This window comes from Xyrauchen texanus, chromosome 24, assembly GCF_025860055.1.
Source record: "Xyrauchen texanus isolate HMW12.3.18 chromosome 24, RBS_HiC_50CHRs, whole genome shotgun sequence".
NCBI classification, from domain to species: domain Eukaryota; kingdom Metazoa; phylum Chordata; class Actinopteri; order Cypriniformes; family Catostomidae; genus Xyrauchen; species Xyrauchen texanus.
Window position 1 is genome coordinate 17,251,267 of NC_068299.1, and position 24,240 is coordinate 17,275,506.

General features: G+C 42.9%; 1 protein-coding gene across 1 annotated transcript in view; it reads left to right on the forward strand.

Annotated features, from left to right (window-relative positions):
- The window catches only part of LOC127617981 (regulating synaptic membrane exocytosis protein 1-like), a 126,361-nt gene that overhangs the window by 20,179 nt on the left and 81,942 nt on the right, over positions 1-24,240 (forward strand).

The following is a 24,240-nucleotide window of genomic DNA, read 5'->3' on the forward strand; positions in this document are numbered from 1 at the left end:
TTTAAGCACAAATCTCACTAAATTCAGTTAGATTTATCTCAAAACAAGACTTAAAATATTATGCCAGTTTGCTTGTCATGCTAATAAAACACTTTTTAAGAATTTTATGATATTTTTCCTTTAAAACTAGACAAAAATACTTTTGCAGTGTAGATGGACAGATATTTTAAATATTTGGGGAGAAATATTAATAATATTATGTGTACATTTATTGAAAAGGCATTAATTCTTAGGATTTCTTTGCTGATCAATCTTCAACAAGGGAATGTGAGCTTTGAGCTTGTTTTTCCACACAAGGTTGCTTCTTTTTCTTACGAGAGTTGGCAACACAGCAACTGGTACAGTATATCACCCACCCTTAGCACAGTCAGTGCTAATAATACTGTTATTTAAAAGAGAACATTATTAACTGTTCAAAGTGGTTAACATTTGTAAAGGAGACAGCAGATCCCTTGAACCATAATAAAACAAATACAGTTTCTCCTCAGAATGAACCGAAATGAAACACATTTTAGTTTTAGTATCTACTTGTTAGCAGTTGTTAATAACACAACTCTTTTGGTTGTGGAGCAAAGTTATTATTCTTTTGTTGTCTAGTACACTCCCTCAAGTTACACATGTTCCTTAGTGATTTACTGTAACCTGTGGTCAAATATTCCCATATCTTTATTTCTTTCTGTTCACACGCTCTCTCTTTACTTCTCCCGCTCATGGATTTAAAACTTTGGCTCTTTTCTTTATAAAGGGCTGCTGTCTAATCGGCACAGAGTTGCTGCCGTCACTAGGAGGTTTTGGGAAATGTTATTTTCTTAATTATACTATACAACTCCTCCAGTCACCTCAGCTATGGATGATCAGGCATCTTACTAAGTTAAAAATACAATTGTCCATTGTTAGTTCATAGTGCATTAACTAATGTTAACAAAATACAACTTTTGATTTTAAAAATGTTTTGAAATTTACATTAACAAATGCTTAATAATTATAGTTTGTTATTTCTTGTTAACTAATGTTAACAAATGGACCCTTATTATAAAGTATAAAGTGATTTTTTTTTTTTACATTTTATTGTTATTATTATTATTATTTTACAAAAGGCACCCTGTTTACATCATTATGTCATTCCACACCGTATTATAATTTTGGTCACACAAAGCTGGCTTCAGAAGCCTTTCAATATAGTGCAAAAGTTATGTAGACCATGTTTATAATAATTCTGTGGATCTTTTGCATACTTTTTTTTTTTTTTAAACCTGAATGCTTCTGTCCCCATTTATTGCTACTGCATGGCACAGAACCACTAGTAGATTATTAAATTCTCCATAATTTGTGTTCCATGGAAGAAAGAAAGTCATATGGGTTTGAAACCACATGAGATTGAGTACTGTACAAAATTTTCATTTAACTATTCACTGAATACACAATTATTGATCTGTTCAGCTACTGCAGATTTCCACCCACTGTATCTGAGAGGAGATGCCCTTTCGAATTACAGGACTAGAAAGGAGACCCATAAGGAAATGTGTAAAGGCGATTGGAAACATGGAAACAAAGAAAGGGAAGAGAAAGGGGAAAATGAAATAACTAACCTGAAAAAGCTGGGGCTTAAGTCAGCCCTAGCTGATTTGGCTGGGGCTGACTTACTGGACTTTGATGTTACTGTTTCCTTAAGAGAGGAAGTATCTCTCCCCTGACTCTCTGCTGCATCTCCAGTTTGGCATAATGAGGACACCACTGTACACTTTCTTCCCTCTACCTGTCCTATGGGAGGCAGCGGCTGGTCACGTGTCACACACAACACTCCTCTGTGTCCCCATCATACTGGTCATGTGAACTTCTCTGTATCTAGTACCTCCAGTGAACATATACACACATCTTTTTTATCTGTGTTATCTTTAGAGGAACTTCATACATCCACAAAAATATATTGAGACCAGTTGGTTAAAATTAATTATAAAAATTAAAAGTGACATTAGATTGTTGGCCGATGCGAGGTTGTTTGATATTGATAAGAGTGTTCATATAATTTTTGGGGAAACTGTATATGGAGTGACCAATTTCAGTAAGTGATCAAGTTTTTAGATCAAGCTTAGCATAAGAGATTGCATACTATATATCTCTCTCAGCTACTCCCAAAGGCATGGGAAGGGGGGTGCTGAGGGTGCTGAAGCCCCCTCTAATGAGGGTGACTGAAACAGTATCAACAAAATTTTGTATACAGTATTTACTGTATAATTCAAGTGTCGCTTTTAGTTTATCCTTTATGTTAATAAAAATGGTGTCCCTTTTCTGAGAGATTTGTCATACTTGTAGACAGGGCTCTGCCGAACTGAAAAAAAAGAACCCTGTGCTGGACACTATTAAATTTGTATTCTCCCTTTCCCCCCTTTATTTACACAAGCAAAATAAAAATAAAAATAAAAAAGTAATTAACAATGAAACCGTAATGTGATAATATATTACAATTAAATTATGTTATTGTATCATTACTGTGGTTTAATGATACATATTGCAATGTAATATTACAGTTTATATGAATAAAAACAAATTAATCAATCCTTAATATACAATTTTTTTTGCAGAAGATTATTGTGCTTTACATTTTAAAGCTCATCCTTTGAAATTATAATAGTTTTGTAATGAACAGGCCATGGAGACAGTGTTAGGATCCATGTGCAGGAAGTTTATTAAAAGAGACACAAGCAAACAATCCAAAACATTAGGCAGAGAGACATCGTTGTAAAGCAGATAAATCCAATAAACCAAATTGACAGTCCAACCAGGCAAACAAAACAGAGTAATCCAAAAAGCAGTAAAGCCAGAAAAACAGGAAATGGTCATAACATGAATCAAGAAACAATGGCAATGGAAAAATGCTTGGCAAGTTAGTTAAGATGTTAGTTAGTAATATCACAAATTACAAATTGCAAATGGCCACCAGAAGGAATTACTTACCGGAGTGATTGTTCTTTGGATGCCAGTGTGTTCTGTGCTCAATGAAGTTTGGACCCATTGGATAGTTCTCAGACATGGAGCTTGTGGTACAAATGCTTGGTTGGGTTTTCCTTTGAGCAATGATGTGAGTGGTGCTGCAATGATACTGTAGTTTCTGATGAAGCGCCAGTAGAAATTGGCAAAGCCCAGAAACCACTGTAGTTCTTTGATTGTGGAAGGTCGAGGCCATTCGAAAACTGCTGTGATTTTAGAGACATCCATTTCTACACCTTGGTGGCTAATATTGTAATCTAGGAATGTGGTATGGGAGATATGATACTCACATTTTTCTGCATTGACAATTAGCTGGTGTTGTCCAGACATTCTGGATATGTTGTTCCTTGTTTTGAGAGTAAATGAGGATGTCGTCAATGTAGGCCACCACACACAGATTCAGTAGGTCTCTGAAAATCTCATTGACAAAAGACTGGAAAACAGAGGGGGCATTAACATGTCCATACAGCATGACCAGATTTTCATAGTGCCCCCAGTTGTGATGAATGCAGTTTTCAACTCATCTCCTTCTCTGATTCTGATAAGGTTATAAGCACTTCTTAGATGGAGCTTGGTATAAATCTTAGCCTCACAGAGTTGTTCAAGGGCTGAGGGGATAAGTGACAGTGGGTAACGGTATTTAGTCGATACATGGACGTAGACCTCCATCCTTTTTCTCCAAGAAGAAAAAACCTGCAGCTGCTGGAGAGGTGGAGGGATGGATGTAACTGGAGAGAAGGGCTTCCTTGATGCAAGTTTCCATAACTAAGGACTCAGGGGATGACAATGGATAACCCTTGCTTCTCGGTGGAGCTGTATTAGGCAGAAGTTCAATGGTGCAGTCCCATGGACAGTGAGGTGGAAGTTGAGTAGCATTGACTTTACTAAAAATGTCATTGAATTCTGCATACTCCTCGGGAATGATGGTTACTGTTTGGAATTCAGGGCTTTCAATGCTGGTGGTAAGACAAGGCATGGAGACAGCAACATGAAACAATGTTCATGACAGAAACTTGATCTGTTCATGACAGAAACTTGATCGTTGCATGAGCTCACCCTGGTTCCAGGATATTGAAGGTTTGTGGATGGCCAGCCAAGGATGACCCAGGATAAGAGCGTGATTGGGTGAGTTTGACATAGTGAAATGTTCTCCACATGAAATAGTCCAATCTTGATGGTTATGGAAACAGTCTGTTGGGTTATACCAGTACTAATAGGAGTGTTGTCAACTTTGGTGATATTCATTCTTGGAATGCATTGAATGGTGGGTATATGGAGTTCTTGTTCGATCTCTTGATTTATGAGATTCACAGCAGCCCCAGGATCTACTAAAGCTGTAAAAAATGTTATATGATCACCAATGGAGATCTCTACAGGCAACACAAACTGTGAAGGATAGGTGATACAAAGTTTGTGGTACTCACTTTCAGCATTGATTCATTGGAACTTGATTTCTTGTGTGGGCTTGCAGCATTGAGATGACCTGGTTCACCACAGTAATAGCTGTGTAAGTTTTTCGTTACGTCGACGTTTTCGTTCCTCCATAGAAACACAGGCATAAACAACTTGTATAGGTTCGGGTGATTCAGTGGATGCCTGTGCTGAGACTATAGACTTAGGAATGGAGTGAAACTGGAGCATTACGAAGCAGGTTAACCATCTTAATAGCCGTGGTAATTGAATTCAGACAGAGTAGAACCATCGCCCTTGCATGTCAGTTCTGCCTTGAGTTCTTGGTGAAGCCACTTGTGGAAAACAGTTTTCTGAGTGACATTGTTCCACCTATTTTGAGCCGCTAACGTCCTGAACAGAATTGCGTAGTCTGCTGCAGATCGATGACCCTGGTGTAAATGAAGCTGCTGAACAGATATATCTTGACTACCCACTGGATACTCGAAGACTTTGTGGATCTGTTGAACGAAGTAGTCAAACAAGGTCTGGATTTGAGTATTTTTGTCCCACCGGTCCTTTTGTTACCAGTAAGCAGAGACATCGTAAAAGGTATATTTCTTGGCATCTTGAGAAAATAATTCAGGTTGGTTAGAGAAATAGGCTTTGCACTGCCGTAAAAAACCTGGCAGTTCTCAGCAGAACCATCAAACTTGTCAGGAAGAGCAAAGCTTACTGGTTTATCATGGGGAGCTGACAGTGAGTTAATGTAGTGAGTCAAACATTCGTTGGCAGCTCGTAGGTTGTTAAGCTGGTCTTGATAACCCTTTAAAACCTCACACTGGTGTGCAAAAGCAGCCTGGAGCTGTGAGACTTCCTCTGAATCCATGGTAGGTGAAGTATTCTGTAACAAACTGGCCATGGAGATGGTGTTATTATCCATGTACAGGAAGTTAATTAAAAGAGACACAAGCAAACAATCCAAAACATTAGGCAGAGAGACGTAGTCTTAAAGCAGGCAGATAAATCCAATAAACCAAACTGACAGTCCAACCAGGCAAACAAAACAAAGGGTAATCCAAAAAGCAGTAAAGCCAGAAAAAAAGGCAATGGTCATAACATGAATCAAGAAACAGTGGCAATGGAAAAATGCTCAGTAAGGCAGGGTAAACTGGCAATACCGCACAATTAACAATGGAACTGCATGGCTATATATACATGTGTGTAAACAGGAAATGAGCAGTGAAGAAATGGGTATTCGGGAGAGGGCTCCATCTGGTGGTTGGTAGGATATGTAACAACCTTAGATGTTACAAGTTTACACACACACACACACACACACACACACACACACACACACACACACACACACACACACACACACACACACACACACACACACACACACACATGTTGTGTTTCCATGTTTTATGGGGACTTTCCATAGACATAATGGTTTTTAATGGTTTTACAAACTTTATATTCTATCCCCTAAACCTAACCCTACTCCTAAACCTAACCCCTCACAGAAAACTTTATGTATTTTTACCTTTTCAAAAAACATAATTTAGTATGATTTATAAGCTGTTTTCCTCATGGGGACCGACAAAATGTCCCCACAAGGTCAAAAATTTCGGGTTTTACTATCCTTATGGGGATATTTGGTCCCCACAAAGTGATAAATACGCGCTCACACACACACTCACACACACAAAAACAGTACAGGTTAGAGCTTTAGGTGTTCTCGTGATTTGTTGCCCTGCAGAATGCAGTTGAGCAAAAACTTTATCTTCTGGTGTTTGTTTGTGTTTAATGTAAAGACATTTATTAGCAACACCCCTGAGCACAAGGCCACATTTTAGGTCTTCAAGTAACAGGTAGGACAATTCTTAATATCTTAATATTTTAGCACATTTTGTCTGATCAATTAGTTTGTGTTTTATGGTTATTTCTCATTCACACTGACATGACAACAGTTTTGAATGTGGTGGAATATACTGTAACTAATGCATTGGCTGGCTTATTGAATTACTTAATTGCTGGTGAAAATATTCCATTACGTTTTATGTGTGTGTGTGTGTGTGTGTGTGTGTGTGTGTGTGAGTGTTTATGTACAGTGATTGTGATGGAAAAAGGTGCCTCTAGTTGTTCCTTACAGGGTATTCAACCTTACAGGCTCCATATGGTTAGGATTAGGGTGGGGGTTAGGGCATCTGCTGCCTCTCAGGAACAAACTGAGGGCTTTTTGTACAATGGGTGTACAGTGATAGGGAGAGACGTGGTTCTCTGATGCCCTCGTTGCCCTCGTTGCACGTGCATGATGTGTAAATCGTCCGCCTAAACTGCAGCACCCCTTGCCAAAAATGTGTTCCCACGTTTATGAGAAAAGAACCGTCTAATTAAGTACTCAAAGACAATAGAAAAGAGAATGGGAAAGAGGTCTCATTCATATGTGCTTGCAAATTTACAAGCCTGTATAAATTTATAAAAATATACACAATAACACAGAAAGTGCTGAGAGGGAGAATGTGGCATAAACTCGGCCCCATAGCCTTGCCACATGGCTGGTCTGAGGTGTTAGCAGGGGGCAGTGCTTTCAACACACTCCACTGCAGGGAAGTTCCGGTGGCGGCTGGACTCAGCCATGGCACTGTTGCTGGTACCATATGGTGCCACTCAGAGAGGATGGCAACCCCCATCCTCAGCCTCAATGCCTGTGTGAGGAGAAATAATGCTCTGGCACAAAGTACTGGAGCCAGTCCTTACAAAACAAGAGCCAACAGACACATTGAGGCTGCACCTTGGGCTTTCATGCTGTTATTTGGATATGTGTCAGAACCGGATATTTAAGCAGTACAAGACTGTGATGCACAAACCAATGTTATTTTGAAATTTTAAAAAATAACTTTCGTAAGATACTAGTTTGGAGCTAGTTCCAAGTTCATAGTGATTTCTTGTTTTAACATTAAATTTTTACATCACTCGTGCCTCAAGAATCTCTGAATCATAGCGTTTGCAATGTCTCGTTTCCTTCGTCTCAGGGAACCGAGGTTACGTACATAACCAAGACGTTCCCTTACAACTCTTGTACACTTGACATTGCGTAGTTACGCATATGGGGAACATAATCCCATCACGCCGCACTACACGACATAAATTCCCAGAGAGGAAACATGGCCGCGTAGTCTTATGGGAAGGCGACTGACATGAGCATGCTACAGTGAGTGATCCTTGTGATGGCCAGGAGGAGAGCACTCATAACAAAAATTAACTGAAGTCATACAGAATGAATTAACCTCTTATTAACCCAGTCGGGAAGGGAGTATATTTATTTATTTAAAATCTGAAATACGGTACAATAAAATACAAAAATGAAATACGGTAATGAAATAAGGTAGAGGCTAATGTCAATTGTAAATGCAAACAGGGCATTAGCCTACCCATATGCTTCAGCATTACCTTCTACATGCTTATATCTTTCACAGCATTTTATGCATTTAACACGTGCTTAAATCACTCAAAGCATTTATCCATTTTTATCCAGGTTTTAAGGACATGTATAACAGTTTAAAACAATGGAATTCTCATTACATGTTCACTTAATTAGAAAACGCTCTGGGCTATAAATGATTAAATAAGATATGATTCATTCTAAATTTACATTCCTAGTCCTCACGTGTGCAAAACGTGGTCAAACTCCAAACAATCATATGCATCCTTAAAAAAAGATCCATAACAAACACTTAATTTTAACATACAACTCTTCTGAACACATATTTAATGCAATGCATCAGCATTTTGTATAAAATGTTATATTTACTAAAGAATTCTCAACCGATGAACAAAACTGGAGCTCTCTTGCACAACATATACTGATCAGCCACAACATTAAAACCACCTGCCTAATATTGTGTGGGTCCTCCTTGTGCCGCCAAAACTCCACCAAGTTTTTTGTTTTTGGCACCATTCTGAGTAAATTCTAGAGACTGTTGTATGTGAAAATCCCAGGAGATCAGCAGTTTCAGAAATTCTCAAATCAGCCTGTCTGTCACCAACAATCATCCATGCGATAATCTAATCAGCCAATCATGTGGTAGCAGTGCAGTGCATAAAATCATGCAGATATGGGTCAGGAGCTTAAGTTAACGTTCACATCAACCGTCAGACTGGGGGAAAATGTGATCTCAGTGATTTGGACCGTGGCATAATTGTTGGTGCCAAATTGGCTGGTTTGAGTATTTGTGTAACTGCTGATCTCCTGGGGATTTTCACACACAACAGTGCAGTTCTGTGGATAAAAATGCCTTGTTGATGAGCGAGGTCAACAGAGAATAGCCAGACTGGTTTAAACTGACAAAATCAATGGTAACTCAGATAACCGCTCTGTACAATTGTGGTGAGAAGATTATAATCTCAGAATACTATTCTGAGATGCAGGTTGGTGCTGTTTTGGCAGCATGAGGGGGACCTACACAATATTAGGCAGGTGGTTTTAATGTTGTGGCTGATCGATGTTTTCATGCCTCTAACACGAGAGAGTGCTGTAAAGCAGGTGTCGCAAAACTCTTAAAAGGGCCACATCCATTAAATTTCTCCACTTGGCTACAGTTCCATGTGAAAAATTCAGTCATATGTAAAAGCTATATGAGGGTTTGTAAATAATGACAGTATATTCAAACAATTCCTTTAATACAATGACTTTCTTTAAGTGTTGTGAATAAGTGCACACATTACTCACAAACTGTCAGTAATGTGTGCATTTCTGCTCCTTGCATAACCAACCAGCATACAAAAGATTATCAAAATGGTGGATGATTTTTGTAGCCTTTTCTGTTATCATCCCCTCGTTGGCAAACGGTCAGTTTAAAAAAATATATATACATATTTTTGTCCACTTTACATTTCCCCAGAATTGACAACCACTTTGTGACGCTCAATACAGATAGAGTATTATTACAATACTGATTAAAAGAAGCTATTTACAGCTTCCATTGAACTTAACCTTCTTATCCAATAGTGACTAAAGCATGCAGAGTTGTTCTGGAGAAATGGAGTAACATTTGTTTTTGTCTAGCTTCTCTATGGATATTACTCTCACTGGGCCCAACTTAAGCATTTCCATTAAGGTGACTGCTTTTCTGTATGGTAACAAGTATAGCAAAATCGAACCCCCTAATAATTCAGTTCATTTGAACCCCATTTATTTTACGACGTCTGTGTGCAGAAATCAATCATGCATGGAGCCGCCTCTCTCTGGAAGGGGGCTTAATTTCTAAATTGGAAGGGAGTGATTTTCTCACTGTGTTCCTGATGTTTTCACACGGTGTACTTTGATGGATTTCCACTCACATTCTAACATTGATCTTCAGGTGATGGGATAAATCATTCCACTTTGGCCTCTGTAACTTTGGTCCCCTTTCTAAAAGTGTATGTCACCCACTGCTGGATTTGTTTATAAGCGAACCAGATATTTAATACAAAACATAAGTAGCTGTCATACATTAAAGGGATAGTTCACCCAAAAAATACAAATTCTGTTATCATTTACTCTCCCTCATGCCATCCCAGATTTGTATGACTTTCTTTCTTCTGCAGAACACAAACAAAGATTTTTAGAAGACTATTACTTTTCTGTAGGTCCATACAATGCAAGTGAATGGGTGTCAACATTTTTAAGCTCCAGAATGTAGATAAAGCCAGCATAAAAGTAAACCATAAGATCTTAAGAAGTGATATGATAGATGCAAATCACCAAAAACAAAAGAAGAAGGACTCTCCCACACTTATCGTATCATTTCAGAAGATATACAAATCTTTGTTTGTGTTCAGCAGAAGAAAGAAAGTCATACACATCTGGGATGACATGAGGGTGAATAAATGATGAGAGAATTTTCATTTTTGGGTGAACTATTACTTTAAGTGGCCTGTAAATTCATGGAACCAATTCATTTTAAAGGCGAAGTTTAGCCCCGTTTTTATCAGTAGTAATTGCAGTTTCTTTCTTATTGTTATTTACAGTATGCAAGCCTGATTGGCAGCATAAAGTGCTGAGTCATTTGTCATTCAAGAGAAAGTAACGAAGAGGAAGAACTGTTTTCTTGTGTTTATTGCCATGGGAACAAAAAGTTATGTTTTTTTAGAGCTGAAAATGCCATGTATGACTTAAAAAATAACAAGTTTCTCTACAGTGTATGTATCTATCTATCTATCTATCTATCTATCTATCTATCTATCTATCTATCTATCTATCTATCTATCTATCTATCTATCTATCTATCTATCTATCTATCTATCTATCTATCTATCTTTACACATATATGTATCACTAAACTGATGACGTCTGTATAATACAATATTTAGGTGTTCAGTACACTGCCTGTGAGTAATGTATTGTGACTCTTCTGTGTTTGGTTCTGTTTTGTCCTCTTGTGTTAAAGGAAGAATGGAGCTGCTAGTAAGTGCTTGTGAGCTACTTTTATGGCTCCATCACAGGCTGCCAACTTGCTTTGTTCCCTCATAAATGCACGCTTGTCCCAGAGTTAGCTGTGAATGATGTTGAATTTACACTGACTCAACCTAAGCAGTACTTTCACTACTTCTCTGTCCCTCGCCTGTCCTTTCATACAGCGTCTTGGCACAGATAGGGTGGATTTATGCCCATGAAGGGAGCCGTGGGGCCTCACAGACATGATAAATTAGGCAGTGTGTAGGCCCAACTAAAGCATCCTCAGGAATGCTGCACACAACCAATGAGTTACAGATGTGGCTCCTGCTGTGGTGTGTGTTAGTATGAACGATTACTGACAGTGGTTTAATCATAGACTTTTCCATACGTTTGCTGGACAAACAGACAGATGACGTCACCCCTTGTATAATGCTGTGTTTAAAACTGGATATATATATATATATATATATATATATAGCATATGCACACAGTGAAGGTGATATATGTCATTTATTAGATGTTAAAATAACCTACTTTTTAGCCTATCCCTATGATTACTCACCCTCATGTTGCATTTGAATTTCTGTTCCATGGAACACAAAAGGAGATGGGTGAATGACAGAAATAGCAACCGAGGACCAGAAATATAAACCAAGAAATATTATAATCACATTTTATAATTTATAAAGTATTGTGCATTATATTTTTCACAAAAACATTTGACTTAAAATGGTTATTTAATATTTTCTGCTTTTAGTGGATCAGTATGAAATATCAATTTTAGATTTCAACATTCTCTTTGCAAATAGAATTGAACAGAAGAACAAGAAGCCCTACAACACATGGTATGGCCCCTTACAGAGCCCGGATCTCAACATGATTGAGTCAGTCTAGGATTACATGAAGATACAGAAGCAATGAGACTTAATAGATAGAACTGTGGCAGGTTCTCCAAGAAGCTTGGAACATCCTATCTGCCAACAACCAAGAAAAACTGTGTCCAGGTGTACCTAGGAGAATTAGAGCTGTTTTGAAGGCAAAGGTTTTCCCACCAAATATTGATTTATCTTTTTTTATGTTTACAAGACTTTGCATGATGTTAATTGATAAATAAAAAGTTACTCACTTACATTTTTCACCGAAAAAATTTGCACAGTACTAAATATACACCGATCAGCCACAACATTAAACCACCTTCCTAATATTGCGTAGATTCCCCTCGTGCCACCAAAACAGCACCAACCTGCATCTGAGAATAGCATTCTGAGAGAATATTCTTCTCACCACAATTGTACAGAGCTATTATCTGAGTTACTTTGTTGGTTCGAACCAGTCTGACCATTCTCTGTTGACCTGTCTCATCAAAAAGGCATTTCTGTCAACAGAACTGCCGCTCACTGGATGTTTTTACATAAATAAGTAAATTCTGGAGACTGTTTTGTGTTAAAATTCCAGGAGATCAGCAGTTACAGAAATATTCAAACCAGCCTGTCTTGCACCAATAATCATCCTTGTAATCAGGGTTGGGGAGTAACGAAATACATGTAATGGGATTACGTATTTAAAATACAAAATATAAGTAACTGTATTGCATTGTAATTTAAATACAGTTACATTCAAAAAGTATTTTGATTACTAAAGAAATTACTTTGAATTTTATTGTCATTTGTTTTGTTTAATATTTAGTCGTTTCAGATGGAAAACGTAAATGATGCGATCCAAATTGCATTTGAACATTGGTGAAACAATTTCTTATGATGTGTTACGTTCATACGAGCAGACAGAGAATAAGTGTGAAGTAAAATTGGAGCACAAGAAACAGAAAGAAACATTGTGTAAATTGTCAGCTAAATGCTAAGCTAAAATGCTATTTCTAGCCCTTTTACATGCACAAGTTACCAGGCATTTTTATCAAGAAAATTCATGTTAGATCATTATTTATTTTTTCTAGTAAGACCTTTGATATTAAGGCAAACATTTTTATCATTTTAACATTATCATGTTCTTGATAATAATTTTTGTATTGGTTTCCTGTAAAATATCAAAATCATTAATAAAAAATTTATTGATTGATCTTAGAAACAACACTGCATGAGATATTTAGGTTTTTCAGAGGATGTATTTTTAACATGTGTAGTTTGTCTTACTGTACTGGCAGATTTGTTATAGTCAAAACAAGTGAAAGAATCTACCAGTGCTGAAGAAGTAATCCAAAGTATTTAGAATACATTACTGACCTTGAGAAATCTAACGGAATACATTACAAATTATATTTTACAGCATGTAATCTGTAGTCTGTTGTGGAATACATTTAAAAAGTACTCCTCCCAACCCTCCATTAAATTACCTAATCAGCCAATCATGTGGCAGCAGTGCAATGCATAAAATCTTGCAGATACGGGTCAGGAGCTTCAGTTAATGTTCACATCAACCATCAGAATGGGGAAAACATTTGCTCTCAGTTATTTGGACCATTTCTGTAACTGCTGGGATTTTCACACAAAACAGTCTCTAGAATTTACTCAGAATAGTGCCAAAAACAAAAAACATCCAGTGAGGGGCAGTTCTGCAGATGGAAAAGCCCTGTTGATGAGAGAGGTACACAGAGAATGGCCAGACTGGTTCATAGACAATGTCTATGGTAACTCGGATAACTGCTCTGTACAATTGTGGTGAGAAGAGCAGCATTTCAGAATGCTATTTCCAGATGCGGGTTGGCGCTGTTTTGGCAACATGAGGGGGACCTACACATTATTTGTCAGGTGGTTTTCATGTTGTGGCTGATTTGTAAATACACATACTTTATATATTACTCACTCTCATGTTCCATTTGACTTTCTTTGTTCCATGGAACACAAAATGAAATGGGTGAATGTCACTTAGATTAACATACTGCACAGTATCTTTTTTTGTTCCATGGAACAAAGAAAGTTATTCAGGTTTGGAACAGCATATGGGTGAGTAAATGTTGAGAAAATTATAATTTTTGGGTGAACTAATCCTATAACGTTTAATTTTCGGACATAGCCCACCTGTCATCAACTGGGGGAGAACGGTGCAAAATTCATCCCACCTCACTCTTCTCCGTGCTGGCTCTGCTCCGTATCCCCACACTTTACCACATTAATTAGAGCTTCCACATACCTTAATTACACAAAGTTCTATGCTAATGCTGGAGTCCTATGTGAATTGCCTGCCATTTCTTGCAGACTCTGTGCCTGATTTGCATCTCACAAAAGGTTTACATCTATTCCTGGATGAGAGAGGGAGAAAGAGAAGCAAATCAATTGTGATATGGGAAGAGGGGTTCTCTTACGAGAGGTTCTCTCGTATTGCGTAAGCTAGCTTATGCTACGGAAAGATTAATCTTTTCTGAGATATTAAAGCCAAAAAATTATCCTTAATTTTGTATCATTTGTCAACGCAGTGCAGCAACTGCAGACCTTGAGCGGGCTAGCTAGCGAGCTCATTGGTTGCTCTGCGGCAACTGCTGCAGCCTATAGACGAACTTGGGTGAACTCGCGTCCAATGAGAGGCGTCCGCGCGCTTACTGCATCAAAGCCCGCCAAAATGGCCATGGCTAGAGTGCATATAAGCGTAGTTCGTAGGCTGGAACCCTGATTTTCATCTCTTCAGCGAAGCCCTTCGCATCTCTGAACTGGAAGCCGCGTCGCCGTTCGAGGGGCATCTAGCAAGCTTGGACAGCGCTCGAAGAAGCCGGCCGTCTTCGCCACCTTCAGCCATCCTGCGAGCTACGCCATCCGGCGACGTATCCTTTTTTAGATCAAGCTAAGTTCCTCAGCGAACTTCACAAAAAGAGTATCGAGCATCTTTTTAAAGATGCCTCGCACTTCCTGCGGCTCATGCCGCGCTCCTCTCAGCACCGGAGACCGCCACCTCATCTGCGCTATCTGCCTGGGACGGGAACATGCAGAGCTCGCCCTCGCTGACGGCGGATGCGACCTCTGCGAGGAGCTTCCGATGTCGACCCTGCGGGCTCGACTCGAAGCATGCAAAACCGAAGCCGCCGCGCCGCCTTTCGTTTCGCCGCGCAATAAGAAGCGCCACTCCCAAAGGCTGCCGGAACCGGTGTTAGAAGCGACTGCCTCGCCGGAGCCTCTCCCTCGAGTCTCGCTTTCACCCTCCCCGCCCCCCCGGGACACGCAGTTGGCCCCGAGCGGCCGCACTGCTGCCATCTGGGATGACGAGGCGGAGGATAAGGGTTGCTGTTCCATCATGGCTTCGGACAGCGAGGAGTGGTCAGGCTCCCAAGCCTCCTCCTCGGCCCAGGAATCCAGAGGATTCGGTAGCAGCACACCTTTGCCCGCCCTCCGCGAGATGGCGGTCTAAACCGGTGCTCCTGTCTAGGCCTGCAGAACAACTTCCGCCTGTGTTGGCCGCGCCTATGCCGCCGCCGGCCAAGCCGCATCTGCTCTGCATTCCATGGCCGTCTTACAGATCCTCCAAGCGGACCTCCTTCGAGAATGGGATGAGAAAGGCGGACACCCAGAGGCTGTTTCAGATCTAAGGAGCGCGACGGACAATGCGCCGCTCTCTCCGTCCGGTCTCTTCAGTTCCGCGGTGAGTGGCATTGTTGACCGTTTCACGGAAGTCCAGAAAGCCACCCAAGCCATGAATCTCTTCCTGCCTCGTCGCGCTAGCTCCTCTGCAGGCCGCCCACGTGACCAGCCTCCTGCACGAGCCTCTTCACAGCGCCCAGCTCAGCAAAGCCAGACTTTTCAGCGTCGACAGGGCGGCCGCCCTAGGTCGCGCTCAGACAGCCACCGCAGACCACCGCCCCCCCCCGCGGGCCTCGGCCTAAGATTGCGTTGAAACCTGAGCAACCGAAGTCCTCCTAGCTTTGTTGAGAAAACGACGGTTCAGTCCCGCCGCAGCCGGACAGCCGTCAAAGCTTCGCCCTCTGTCAGTCCCCTTCTCTCAGGCTACTGCAGTGGTGGATTCAGCAGCCAACAAGCCGGTGATACTGCCCGCTTGCCTGCACTCAAATGCCGTTTTCACGGCGACCCAAAGAAATCTTGTAAAGAGCAAACATGCCTTATGTGTAGAAAATGTGCCCACAATCCAGTGTTCACCCCTACACACAAGCATTACACTTCCCGTGTTCCTATCAGAGCCCACTCACATAAAGTGGACACAGCCCGCTCGAGTGTTAGAGTCAATAAACGCGCCCACGAATCCATGCGCGCGCCCCTTCTCTGGCCGCTCTGTCACACGACCAGCCTTGTGCAGAAAATGTGCCCACAATCCAGTGTTCACCTCTACACACAAGCATTACACTTCCCGTGTCCCGATCAGAGCCCACTCACATAAAGCGGACACAGCCCGCTCGAGTGTTAGAGTCAATAAACGCGCTCACGAATACGTGCGCGCGCCCATTCTCTTCCCGCTCTGTCACACGGCCAGCAAACACTTCTCTGTATGTAAGTCCCGTGCCCGTGACTATGCTCACGCATCACTTAACAGATGTGACTCTTTCCCCATTCACCTCAATCGGGAAGTCACTCACAGAACAGCCTGTCCCTGCTGTCTGCGAGCAGTCATGCATAAGCACAGTAAGCGCGCTCACACATTCTGTTCAGCGCGCTGTGTGCGGCAATCAGGGCGATTTGGCCATTCACCCTCTAGCGTTACACTTCAAAGCGTGGGAAGCTATCCCAGGATATCCAAATGGGTATTAAGCACAATAAAACAGGGCTATTTGCTAGAGTTCGATCGCCGCCCTCCCGCTTCAGAGCTGGCTCGAAACTATTGTGAACACGGAAGCAGCCTGCATGCTTCGTTCAGAAATAGCAAACCTTCTGTGCAAAAGGGCCATAGAGAAAGTGCCGCCTTAGCTGAGCGAGTCGGGGTTTTACAGCCGTTATTTTCTTGTTCCCAAGAAAGACGGCGGCCTCAGACCAATATTAGATCTCAGGGTTTTGAACAAGGTGCTTGCAAAAAGACCGTTCAAAATGCTTACAATCAAGAAACTCCTCGCGCATACGCGCCAGGGGGACTGGTTTATCTCTCTCGATCTGAAAGATGCCTATTTTCAGATTCAGATAAATCCCGTCACAGGCCATTCTTTAGCACCCCGTACTTTCACGAAGTGCATGGATGCGGCGCTCGCACCCCCTGCGGAGTCAGGGCTTGCGAATTCTGAACTATTTGGACGACTGGCTGATTATGGCACAGTCACATACGGAGCTTCTGTCTCACAGAACAGTTCTCCTCAGCCATCTGAACAGTTTGGGTCTTGCAGTCAATTGGACCAAGAGGTCACTACAGCCCAGTCAGGCAATTTCCTTCCTTGGAATAGAACTAGACTCCGTGGCAATGACGGCTCGCTTATCTACACAGCTGCGCGCGTGTTCAGCGACTAGCCGCGTCCTTTCAGATGAACAGCCTCACGCCTCTGAAAAAATTTCAGAGAGTGCTAGGTTACGTGGCCTCAGCCGCAGCAGTACTTCAGCTGGGTTTACTGCGCATGCGCCCGCTTCAGCATTGGCTAAACACCCGCGTGTCTCACCGGGCTTGGGCCACAGGCCGCCAGCCGATCAAGGTGACTCAGACCTGTATTTCAGCTCTGCAGCCCTGGACAGTGGCCGAATGGTATCAGCGGGGAGTGACGATGGGAGCTGTATCTCGCTGAAAAGTCATCTCGACAGACGCGTCCAACACGGGTTGGGGCGCGGTCTGCGAGGGCTCTCCGGTTTTTTTTGGCCTATGGTCAGTTCAGGAAAAGCTCCTTCACATTAATTGTCTGGAAATGATAGCGGTCGAGTACACGCTTGTGCGCTTTCTCCCGGTCATTCAGGGTCACCACGTCCTGGTCCGTTCGGACAACAGATCTGTGGTATCCTACCTAAACCGTCAGGGCGGTGTCAGATCCAGGAACCTCTTCCATCTGACGAAACGCATACTGAGTTGGTCCCAGTGCCACCTGCGCTCGCTGAGGGCGACGCACGTGCCAGGCCACCTGAACGACGGCCCAGACAGACTGTCCAGAAACAATATTCCCCCAGGGGAATGGTCCCTGCACGCTCAAACAGTCCAGAAGTTATGGCGCATATTCGGCAGAGCAGAGATAGACCTCTTTGCGTCAGAAGAGAACTCTCACTGCCCAATATTTTTCTCAAAAAGCGAGGACGCGCTGGCCCAGGACTGGCCCAACCGCCCGCTTTACGCCTTCCCTCCCGTCTCGCTATTGCCACAGGTAATGCAGAGGATCAGGGAAACGCGTCACTCGGTGCTCCTCATAGCCCTGCGTTGGGAGAATCAGACATGGTTCCCAGAGCTTACGCAGCTGTCACTGACAGCGCCGTGGCCCATCCCAGTGAGAGCAGATCTCCTCTCTCAAGCTCGCGGCACGATCTGGCATCCCCACCCAGAGCACTGGGCGCTGCACGCGTGGGTGATCAACGACTACCCGTCGCTCTGCCAGAAGGGGTAATAAACACCATCATACACGCTAGAGCCCCTTCCACGAGAAGACTCTATGCGTCAAAATGGTCTGTGTTTTCAAAATGGTGCACTGACAGAGACCTGGACCCACGGACATGTGGGGTGTCGTCGCTGCTCGTGTTTTTACAAAGAGCTGCTGGATAAGGGCAGATCCCCATCCACGCTCAAAGTGTATGTGGCGGCCGTCGCGGCGTTCGCTGAACCCCTGCAAGGCCAGTCACTGGGAAAAAACGAACTGGTCATCCGCTTCCTCAGTGGAGCTAGAAGGATGAACCCCCCGCGCCCCCCATCGGTTCCTATCTGGGATCTTTCTATAGTTCTCGAAACTATGAAAGCCCCCCCCCTTTCGAACCGCTTCAATCCGTGGATTTGAAATACCTTTCACTCAAAACCATTTTTCTGACTGCCCTGTCATCAGTCAAACGTGTGGGAGACCTTCACGCGCTGTCTGTCAGCGCTGCGTGTCTTGAGTTTGGACCAAGTGACTCCAAGGTCATTTTAAAGCCTAGACACGGCTATGTTCCCAAGGTGATCGGTACTCCTTTCAGAGCACAGGTCATTTCCCTATCGGCGCTGCCAGCATCCGATAGCGAACGCGACGCCAATCTCCTTTGCCCAGTCAGAGCACTGAGATTGTATACTGCGCGCTCCGCCTCTTTCAGACGCTCTGAGCAGCTTTTCGTTTCGTTCGGAGGCGCACCAAAGGTCTCGCCGCCTCGAAACAGACACTGTCTAGATGGATAGTGGATGCTATTGCTGCCGCATACGCGTCAAAAGACCTGCCATGCCCGTTGGGCATTAGGGCTCACTCCACTAGAGGCATGGCCTCATCGTGAGCATGGTCCAGCGGGATTTCCATTCACGACATATGTGTGGCAGCGGGCTGGGCTTCCCCTCCACCTTTGTCAGATTTTACAATCTGGAAGTGCCCGCCCTGCAGGCAAAACTACTAGCGGTTTAATACGCTACAGCTCCCCTGGTGAGCTGCACTGATGGGACTCATTCCACACAGACCGGCACCGCCGCTCTGTCGTTCCCTTCCCACAATGTGCTTATGTATTACACACACACTGGCCCGCACTCTTGCCGGCCAAATATTATTTCCCCACTCACAAGGGCTCCCCCGGGTCCCCCCACCCCCGGGGCTCATGCAGTGGATGCTTGGCGCGCACGCCGTTGACAGTGGGTTCCCGTAGCGTAAGCTAGCTTACGCAATACGAGAGAACCTCTCGTAAGAGAACGAATCGGTTACCTAACGTAACCTCGGTTCTCTCTAGACGAGGGAACGAGTATTGCGTAGCCGGCCGTGCTCGCGCCACGAGCGACTTTCGCTTCATTTAATGAAAACCAGGGTTCCAGCCTACGAACTACGCTTATATGCACTCTAGCCACGGCCATTTTGGCGGGCTTTGATGCAGTAAGCGCGCGGACGCCTCTCATTGGACGCGAGTTCGCCCAAGTTCGTCTATAGGCTGCAGCAGTTGTCGCAGAGCAACCAATGAGCTCGCCAGCTAGCCCGCTCAAGGTCTGCAGTTGCTGCACTGTGTTGACAAATGATACAAAATTAAGGATAATTTTTTGGCTTCAATATCTCAGAAAAGATGAATCTTTCCGTAGCGTAAGCTAGCTTACGCAATACTCATTCCCTCGTCTAGAGAGAACCGAGGTTACGTTAGGTAACCGATTCCTTTGTGCTAGTAAAGTTAGGCTGTGGTTCACTTTCATGTAACCTTGTGCTTCACTTATGAGTCTTTGTTTTATGTGCCATCTCAATTATGTCAAGCCAGGGCTGCTTTCCTGACCATCATTTCCAGCTCAGAGTACAAAGCTTTTTCATATGTTCTTTTTCAGTGCCAAGCTCAATGTTTTTCTCTGTTTTTCATAAAGTGCTGAAAGGGTTTGTTAGTCTAGTGGCACTCATTTTCATCGCTGCATTGACATTGTGATGCAATGTTCATTGGATCTTTTGTAACTAATTGTAGTCTAAAACTCTGAAAGGTGAATATTACATCTTAATGTATTAAGCTAAGAAGAGCATATGCTTACAGTAAAAGTGATGTGTAATTTTGGGGATTTTAATCCTTTGTAATCTATTTGTTTTATCTTAGCTTAATATACACAGATAACTATATAGGTAAGCCATATGTACTGTAGGTTAATTCCATTGTAAACAATGAAAACTTTGCTCTAGTAAATTTGTTTGAGGGTCTTAAAAAACCCAACACAACAACATTGTCTCAACCAGTGGTGTGAGATTGGGGCAGGGCTATCTGTTTTACTGACCAGTGGAAGACGGGAAATGTGTTTGGAGAGACCTGTTTGATTCCACTTGCAATTTCCTTGTTAGAGTGTGCCCTTAACTTATGTTTTGGCTGACAGGTATTTCAGTGGGGATTATGTAGAGGAACAGGGGAGCAGTAGGGTGCACAGTAGGAGGGAGACCTGAGTTAGGGCTGGGGGCAGGCACTGACATAATCTTGTTGTCTTTCTCAGTGGCAAGTTCTGGATGGCTGTTCGCACATTCATCAAGTTCCATAGGTAGTATATTCTTTTAACTCTAGGTAGGTTGCTTATTTTAATATACATCATATGATATCATCATGGCGGAGGAGTCTGTGGGGAAGACCCCTTTAGCGTAAGTAAAGCTATGGACAGATTCATTCATGATACTTCAGTGCTGTTAATTAGGCAGGACAGGGGTAAATCTTATATTCAAACGTGTGGGGTATTTGTACCTATTTGCTATTTGTTAATTAGTCACTCTTTTGTTTGGATTATCTTTTTTCGAAGTTGTCCAACTTCACAGTTAACTGCGACAATACATTACTGCAAAATACTATCTCAGTCAACACATTTTTAAAAGGTTTGATCAGGTGTTCATCATGCTGACACTAAAAGTAAAACTTTGGTGTTGGTTTGTTTCTGTTCTTTGTGATGAATTCTTAAAAATAGCTCAAGTCTACGTGCTCTGAACTTTGACCAGTGATACATGATGTTGTAGCAATGGTAGTAACCTAATGTTCAAGATTAGAACAATGAAATGTAAACATTTAAGAATCAGTTATTAAATAATCCATATTGATCGTCCGTTAATCTGAATATTGGTGAAATGTGTCCCCCTCAATCTTTATGGTGGCTACTAGGGCTGGGTCAAAATATACATTTTCTGATGCATCACAATCTTCATTTGAATGAGGTCAGTTTTTAAATCCCAAACCCGATTATTACGGCAACCTTCAATGCCAGTTAATCACTTGCATAGGCGACCAGTTTTTATAAAATTGGCTGTGTTTAGCCACTGGCTGGCACATTTTCAGATTTCTCTCACCAGCGATTGAGTTGTAGCCTATAGATGCTTGCACCCTCTTTGTATTTTAATGGGAATGACAATGAGGCTGTGAGGGATAGACGTACAGTCTCCTCTATGGGCCGTACTTCAGTTTAAAGTGTTTTGGATCATTCCGCGAACAAAACATTGATAAAATATCTGTCCAAGAACATTCAGTATACTAAGAACTCCAGACAACAGGAGTTGTGGAAAATCAGATGTGATCTAGGAGCTTTATACAGCTTTATACTGTTATACCATGCCATTGAAAAGATGGTTAGTTTGTCCCTCACAGCCTCATTGTCATTCCCATTAAAAATCAAAGACGGAGCTAGTGTGAGTAAGGTCTGTGATAGTGATGAAAAAGTACCTTTCACTGTGACTTAAGCTTAGAAGTTTGGTTTGACTCGTTCTCTGGTCATGTGTGTGAAAACATGAAATCCACGCAACCAATTTGTCAGTGATGAAATGGGTCTCGGGAAATGGTCTCATTTAGGCCACATCCACACCAATGCATTTTGTTGTCATGTGATGCAGCATGTGATCCATTCAACCAAAACAATCAAGATGGCAGCCCATGTTATAGCACCATTGTTGTGCCAGATATCTACTTTAGTTTACTCGAAATAGGTGTCCGGTGGCGGAACACCAGGATAATTGCATTTTAGACCGTACATGCAACGATGATTTCTCACATGCGCAGTAAGGGGATTTAAGCATGTTCATACGTTTCAGTGAGGACAAGCACATTTTCGAAAACATTGAAAATGACAGAGTGGACAGAGAGCGTTTTGAAAATGAAAACTGCGTTTTCAAACTTATCCAGGTTAATGTGGACACAGCCAAAATACCCTTGTAAAACAGTTAAAGAATGGGCAAGGAGGAGGCGAGAACCGGCTTGACGATATAAATCATAGTTTAATGGAAAACTTAAAAGACAACACAAACACACATGACGGACATGTCCGCTAACGATCTCTCTCTCCCGCACGGCCCTCTGCAGTCAGCCTTTAAACCTCACGGAGGCATAATTAGCCTAATACGGGACCGGGTGTGTAGGATCATGACCCGGCCCCGCCCTCCACCCTGCCACATTCCTCCCTCGTTCTCTCAGGCTGGGGAGCCCCCGGCCTGACGTACATCCCCCCCTCTTTCCCTGGGGGAGGGCGCGCCTTCCGCGCTGACTGCTGGCAGGTCATCCCCATCTACCTGGACGAGGGAGGGGACAAGGGGAGGGAAACAGAAATGATTAAAATGGGAGGGTACTCCTGTAACAGTGTAGTACCCCCCCAAAAAACTGTACAATTTAAAAGAGGATAAAGGCCAACGCAGAGCGACAGTGAGAGAGAGAGAGGAGAGAGAGATGAAAAAAAAAAAAAACAACTTACTCGCCAGTTCTCCGATACGCCACAGCTTGTTCCTCGGCCACTCCTCCACCCTTTATCGGATGACAGCCGCGCCTCTCCAGGCGGATCTGAGGCAGTCCTCCAGCCCCTGGCGGACGGAACACCCCGCCGCGTTCTCGGGGACTAGAAGGGGTCTCCCCCGCCCCTGGCAGCGGTTCTCTCGCGCCAGGCGGTCGGCAGTGAGCCCCTCCCCGCTCGTGGTCGGCGGTCTTAAACCCCGCCGCGTTTCAGCGGCCGGTAGGCGACTCCTCCGCCCCTGGCAGCGGCCCTGACCGCTCCAGGTGGTCGGCTAGGAGCCCCTCCTCCCCTCGCGGTCGGCGGCCATGGTCCTCATTCAGGTGGCTGGGCTCCTCGTCCCCCGGCAGATGGCCGTGGCTGCTCTGTTGGGGTGGACGGTAGTGGCGAGAACTCTACTACGGCGTATCCCTCCTCCTTCCCGGGCTTCGGCACCAATGTAAAACAGTTAAAGAATGGGCAAGGAGGAGGCGAGAACCGGCTTGACGATATAAATCATAGTTTAATGGAAAACTTAAAAGACAACACAAACACACATGACGGACATGTCCGCTAACGATCTCTCTCTCCCGCACGGCCCTCTGTAGTCAGCCTTTAAACCTCACGGAGGCATAATTAGCCTAATACGGGACCGGGTGTGTAGGATCACGACCCGGCCCCGCCCTCCGCCCTGCCACAACCCTTTTTGTTCTTTACTGTCAGTTGTTAATAAAACGTTTTTAAGGTTTAATTCTAATCACACATAGCACGAATGCAGTAAAAGCCATTCGACTCCACTCTTGTTAATATGTGCTAAACCAAAACACAAAAAGGCTACCTGAACCGCCGGCAGTCTTAAAAAGACAGTAGCATTTTAGCATGTGCTCTACATATCAAAAATAAATACTTTTAAAAAGTTCAAATTATGCATGTAAACAATATGTATCTAACAAAAAATATGTTTGCATTATAATATATGCAATTTCAGGACATTATATTTATTGATGAAATACACTGATTTGAACATTTAAAATAACTCAAATGTGAACAAAATTATGAAAAACTAATGATAAAATGTAATTTGCTAAATATATATTTTCATAATATACCTAGTTAGAATGTCCCCTGTATAACTAACAGCATTAGCTGAGAGAGAATTTCATTATTATGTAAGCAAAATGGAAATTATAACTTAAATATACCCATGAATCGGAGACGAATGGAAT